The sequence below is a fragment of the Pempheris klunzingeri genome, chromosome 23, assembly GCF_042242105.1.
Source record: "Pempheris klunzingeri isolate RE-2024b chromosome 23, fPemKlu1.hap1, whole genome shotgun sequence".
Lineage (NCBI taxonomy): Eukaryota > Metazoa > Chordata > Actinopteri > Acropomatiformes > Pempheridae > Pempheris > Pempheris klunzingeri.
The window spans coordinates 2,661,169-2,667,224 of NC_092034.1; positions in this window are offsets into that span (position 1 = coordinate 2,661,169).

Here is a 6,056-nt window from a genome sequence, read left to right on the forward strand (position 1 = left end):
AAGAGCAGATGACTGAGGCCTTCAGCTTCAGTCTGTTTGTTGGACGTCTTCTGTTTTCATTCATTCATGCTTTTAATTTCTAATTTACTTGATTTGGTTTGGATCACCATTTTTTCTTCCTTTCATTCATCCATCCATCCACCTTGCAGTCTTCCGTCTATCTTCTTGTTTAGATAAAAATAAAATCATTAAGTTCATTCATTAAATTCATTCCTCCATAAATCCATTCATTCATTGGCCACTAAAGTTGGAAAGCCATGTCAAAGCCACAGGTCCATTATGCCAGAGGTTGAACAACTTTTTGATCAAATTTTTATCATTTATTCAGTAGTTTTGAAGTTTTGACTAATGGAGCAGGGAAAAAAAAAAGAAGCTTTTGATAGTTTTCCTTGGACAGCCGAGACGCTGCCGAGGCGTGTTGTGTTAGTGAGTGTGCTACCATCCCATTCCCTGGGGCCATTATGGGCCTTGGCTGGGTTTTGATGGGATGATAGTATAAAGAGAAGTAAACACCAGAAGACTGTGTGTGTGTGTGTGTGTGTGTCTGAGTGTCTGAGTGCTATGTGAGCTAAAGTGGAAGGAAACATGTAGCGGAAGAGCGACGTTGGGGGCAAAGTTAGGTTTAAGCAATAAACTGAGATGTTAAAGGTGGATAGAAGAAAAGAGTAAGTGTGTGTGTGTGTGTGTGTGTGTGTGTGTGTGTGTGTGTGTGTGTGTGTGTGTGTGTGTGTGTGTGTGTGTGTTGGGGGGATTTCTATGCAAGGTGTCAAATAGCTTCGGTCTGAAGCAAGGCTTTGCTCTGAGCTCTCTGTTGCTGTGGATTTAGACGGCTGGATTTAGGAGTGTTCATATGTGTAAATCTGATTTACCTCCATGTCCTCCTTGTCTCTATTTTCAGGTTTCATCACAGCTCTGTCATGTGACGCTCGTATCACATTTTATATAAAGCCTGATTTAAAGCCACACACACATACGAGCTTTTTGGGGAGGCTCTATTCCTTGTTATGGCTCCATTATGATTTCTGTTCATGTGACAGCCTGGAGACCATATTTGAGCTTTTCATTTGGACCTGGAGTTAGTTTGGACCTACTTAGTTAGTCTAGTTAGTCAACCAGTCCTCAAGATGAAATAACGACATGTTAAGCTTTTTTTTTATTTGATTGTTGAGCTTTAGGCACAGAAACAGCTTTGTTCATCACTTTTTTAGTGTCCCCTGGAAAGACGCTGACCTTGTACTGCGACCTCTGCAGCAACACTGTGTCAGGCACACACACATTTAGCCTACACACTCCCCATATGACCAAACACCTCGTAAATTTTTGAGAGGGTTTCGGTTTTTGGAATTCGACAGGTGTGATTGCCACACATCGTGTGCGTGTTAGAAAGAGGTGGATTTAAAAGTATAGCTGCTGCTTTTTCCGACATTTAGTTTCCCTTCTCTCTACTTTTTGTCGATCATTTCTTCGTTTCTCTGTAATGCACACACACTCCTCCGTAAACTTCACACCCTTGTTTTTCAGTGTCCCGTTCTCCTCTTCCACCTGTCGACCGTTAACACTTTAACACGACGTTCCGCACAATCCTTCCTCCAGTCCCGCTAGTTTTATGGGTTCCACTGCTTCAAGTTTAGCATCACAGGTGATCCGGAGAAATATTGTTGTCATGTGCATCGTCAACTCCAACTCTTGCATAAAACCCTCTTAAAGCATTTAATAACACACGTTGTTTTGGTTACCTTTGGACAGAACTACAGTTTGAATGCAAGAAAGTTTCAGTGAGCTAAAACATAAACAGCAGACGTCAGGTTACATATATGGTTTTGTAAATGCGCTTCAGTACAGATTTGTGCTAAATGACACACTTATGAACTGTTAGCGTTGTGTGTTTGAACTGATCGGGTCAGTTTGCGTTGGACTCCATTAGCTCATCCAGTTGTGAAAAGAGTTTCTGGGTCGAGCAGCCAGCGTGGCCTCGAATCAGGTTCATCATGTGTGATAACTTCGGACGGGATGTCATAGTGCAAAGCCACAAGTCAGTGACATGGATTTTAAATTGCATGAGTGCAAGAAAAAAAAGGGATAAAGTAGATGGGCGAGACGAGAGATGATGAGAGGAAATGATGAAACTATTTCTGGAAGGAAGCATCTCAAGTTTAGAGTTTATCTGCACAGGTTCAAACCATAAAATCTATATTAGAGTAGTATAAGTAGGAAGAGGCACTTTTTTAAAACTGATATTTTTTCTTCATCATCTACAATGTGAAATACAATAATCATCGGCTCCTCTCTTTTATCTCCTCATTGCCTTCTTCGACTTGGTATATTTATATATTTTTCTCCTAAAATAGTAAAAGTCTTGTAGCTGGCTCACCCTATCAGGTGATACGTGGGGACAGGATGACACATACCTGAGTGGTGATGAAAACCCTCCTCAGCTATAAACGAAGCCGGCTGCGATGATGTAACTCGAACTACACATTCACGGGGAGCTACATGATTCAGTATCACTCTCATTTCCAGTTGTCCATCTCATTCGAGTTTGAAGTCGGACACACTCAAGTACTTTTACTTTACTTGAGTTTTTCTGTTCGTGCCACTTCTACATATTGAACTCTTTACTTCACTACATTCATCTGACACCTTTACTTACTATTTACTTTACAAATTAAGAGCTTTTAAAATGTGAAGTTTTGTTATAAACTATATATTTATGGTAGTTTACAGATTGACAGGAAATTAATTAGAGACTGTTTTCATAATCATTTACGTCATTTTCTATGCAAAAACATTTCCAGCCTCACAAATGTGAGGATTTGCTCCTTTTCCTTTGAACTATTTTAATAACCTTAATATATTTGTAATAATTTTTAGATTTGGACTGAAAACAGTCACTTTGGGCTCCGGGTCATTGTGACGCACAAATAATTAGCAGATTAAACCATAATGAGAATAATCATTAGTTGCAGTCCAATTTTAATTCTAAGCTATAAGAGGCCTATTACTATCTAGCTATATTACTATATACTATATGTGTGTGTGTGTGTGTGTATATATATATATATATATTATATACTAGCTATATTATTAGCTTAAAATCTTCCCAGTTTATGTGATTTTTTTTGATGTGAACATTTTAATCACCTGTCAGGCCAGATATTCTGATCACATCCCTCATTACTGCTTGTAGTCTTAACAGGTCCAAACATATCAGCATGCTGACGTTAGCTAGTGCGTAACAGTTAAACATGGCAGTACGTAGGTGCAGATATTAAGAAGAACTTATCTCAGCGTAAGAAGCAGCTTGTGTGTGTATCCTGTTTTTATTCAGTGATGCTTAAATCTCCACGTAGTAAACACTTGGGTTATAACTTGGCCAAGTTTGAGCTCGGAGCAGCTGGACACTCCTGAGCTGGAGCTGTGAGACTGGAGGCCAGGACCTGAGCCACATTTGAGACATAAAAATGAAGACTTGAAACTTAAGATGGACTTTCTGTGACTGCTTGACCTTTTTAAGGATATTCAACATATGTTAAAATCCAAGAATGACAAAAAAACAAATAAAATGAGCCTGACCTTGTACAGCTTGGATCTTAACTTGAACTTACCCCCAAAAGACTTCAAAACATCTCTACAGGAATTTATGAAATGTACAGTTTCTATCACTATCACATGTACATACTGCAGGGCTCTGAAACATACACAAAATGATGATATGTGGACGCCATTGCTATAAATATCTCATTACTTCTCTGAGCATGCAGTCCAAGGACAAGTGAGCTATTTCCCAAGTCAAGACTTGCATGCGTGTCATTTACATATACATATACACACACACACGCCGACATCCAGCCCTCGTGGTGCTGAGTGACTATAACTTTCTGTAAGAGCCACGGTGATTTATTTCTTTCAGCGCTTATTAGACCCTCTGCTCAGAGGATGGCTAAACTACACATGCATAGGGAGGCACGTCCATTATGTAGACTTCACAGTCACAAAGTCACTGAAACACCCAAGAAAACTACATTTGTTTCTCTATGTTCACACACATGCATCTGAAGGATACTGGAATGATATTTTATATTGTGTGCAGAGAGAAACAAAAAGCCTTGAAAGGGCTCATGTATTACATCTGTCTAAATAGTGAAAGATAAATGAATATTATGTCAGAAAGAAACATTTTTAAGAGAGAAGTAACATTTTCTGGAAGATGTATTTTAATCAGATTAGCTCCCTCGTCCTCCTCCTTAAAATCATCCGTGTAACATATCACAGTGCATTACTCCGCCAACGGCGCAGAGAGATTTATGACCCCGACATGTGCAGCGGCAGGGTTCGCCCAGTGTGGGTTACCGCGTGCCCTCCCTGTCCTCAGTGTGTGATCGTTTAAACCCATCTGTCTGTTGCTGGGCGTGTCGCAGAGGGCTCAGGGACTCCCACGAGCTGCTGAGGAAACCATATAACATGGACGCTGTCAGTCAAAGGAGGCACGACGGCTGAGGGTGGGCGATAATCAGGGGTTTGTCCCACCGCACATAACAACCAGGATAAAATCTACACCGTGTAGATAGATAGATAACTTTAATCTCAGGGGTGTGAATCAAGTTTGGCCATCCAAGCACAAGAGAAACCACTGGACTGTGACTTTTAAAAGAAATTAAACATGAAACACATGATATACACAAGATAAGATACGGGGTCAGGTTACCCCCGGGCAGAATTGTTGGGATCATTAGCGGGGATCTGACCTTGTGTTATTGGGTGGGGGAGGTAGATGCTGCAGATTCATGCGGGGACACACATGGATGCATTTGTCGAGTGTGTGTTAGTGTGTATGAGGCATGGATTAGCATTATTCATCATTACCATCACACTCATGACTCAATTAGTCTTAAATTACACAAGTTATTTCTAAAGGTGCCGTAGATAAGATAAGCTTGTACGGGGGATATCTGGGTGTTACTTTAGAGTAAGCCACGCACATTGATCTTGACATGAGGGGACTGATGGGACTTGTAGAATATGGTTAAAATAACCCCCAGGGGACTTCTCGTATGTCCAGACACAAAAAAAGACGTCACACTGTCAGGAAGCAAATAGTTAAAGGTGTAGCTACTAAAACATGTTTTATGTGTGCTGTGTGTGTGTGTGTGTGTGTGTGTGTGTGTGCTCCACGCTGAGGCCTCTGTCAGGGTAGCGATGACAGCCGAAAATAAAACGGAGGATCTTTTGGCTCGGCCTCCCCCTCCACGCACACAGAAACACACACTCATACATACATACACACTCGCTGGAGGCCGGAGCGCTGCCAGTCAGCTGTCGTGTCGTGGTCAGGTGTTAAGCCCTGTGGTCCTGGGGAGGGGATAAAGGGGATATATTATTAATTTGCTGCAATACCCAACAGAGAATGATCCTTTAATGAAAATATTCATCATCACCTTTTGATAAACTGTTGATTCAACAGTCGGTAAAGTCAGTAACTGTTTGTTATGCTGGTTCTGAGGACATCATATTGGGGAAGCAGGGACGTGATTGGCTGGCGTCGTTGGCCTCTAGGCTCAGCGAAATCCCTGCTGATTCATGTTTTTATTTGCAGGAGGAGGATTTATCGGCCTCTTTTTTAGGTTTCATGTAACGTTTATAGATTCAGGTGTAAATCAGAATAATGAGTTCAATCGAGAGGTGGACTGTTATCAATCAGATATAAGTCCCTTCTCCAAAAGGCAACGAGTACGTGTAGTAAGATTCAATGCAAACAATTATCATGTTCAATATCTAATTTTTCACTAAGAAGCTCATTAGAAGGTTTAATGTCATTTAAAACTATGAAATGTGTCTCTGTGTGTTTTCAGAGGAACAATAAACTTCCTCTTCATCTCCCAGGCTTTTTACTCCTAAATTTGCTTTATTTTTTTAAATTCTATTCTTCTTCTCCCCACACTTTATTTGTGTCTCAAGTACTTTGTAGTTACTGGGCGTATCAACATGTTCAGTGTATTCAGGTACTTTAAAATACTACCAGAGACCTAAATTAGGGTTAGGGGGTTCTTAACTGAATT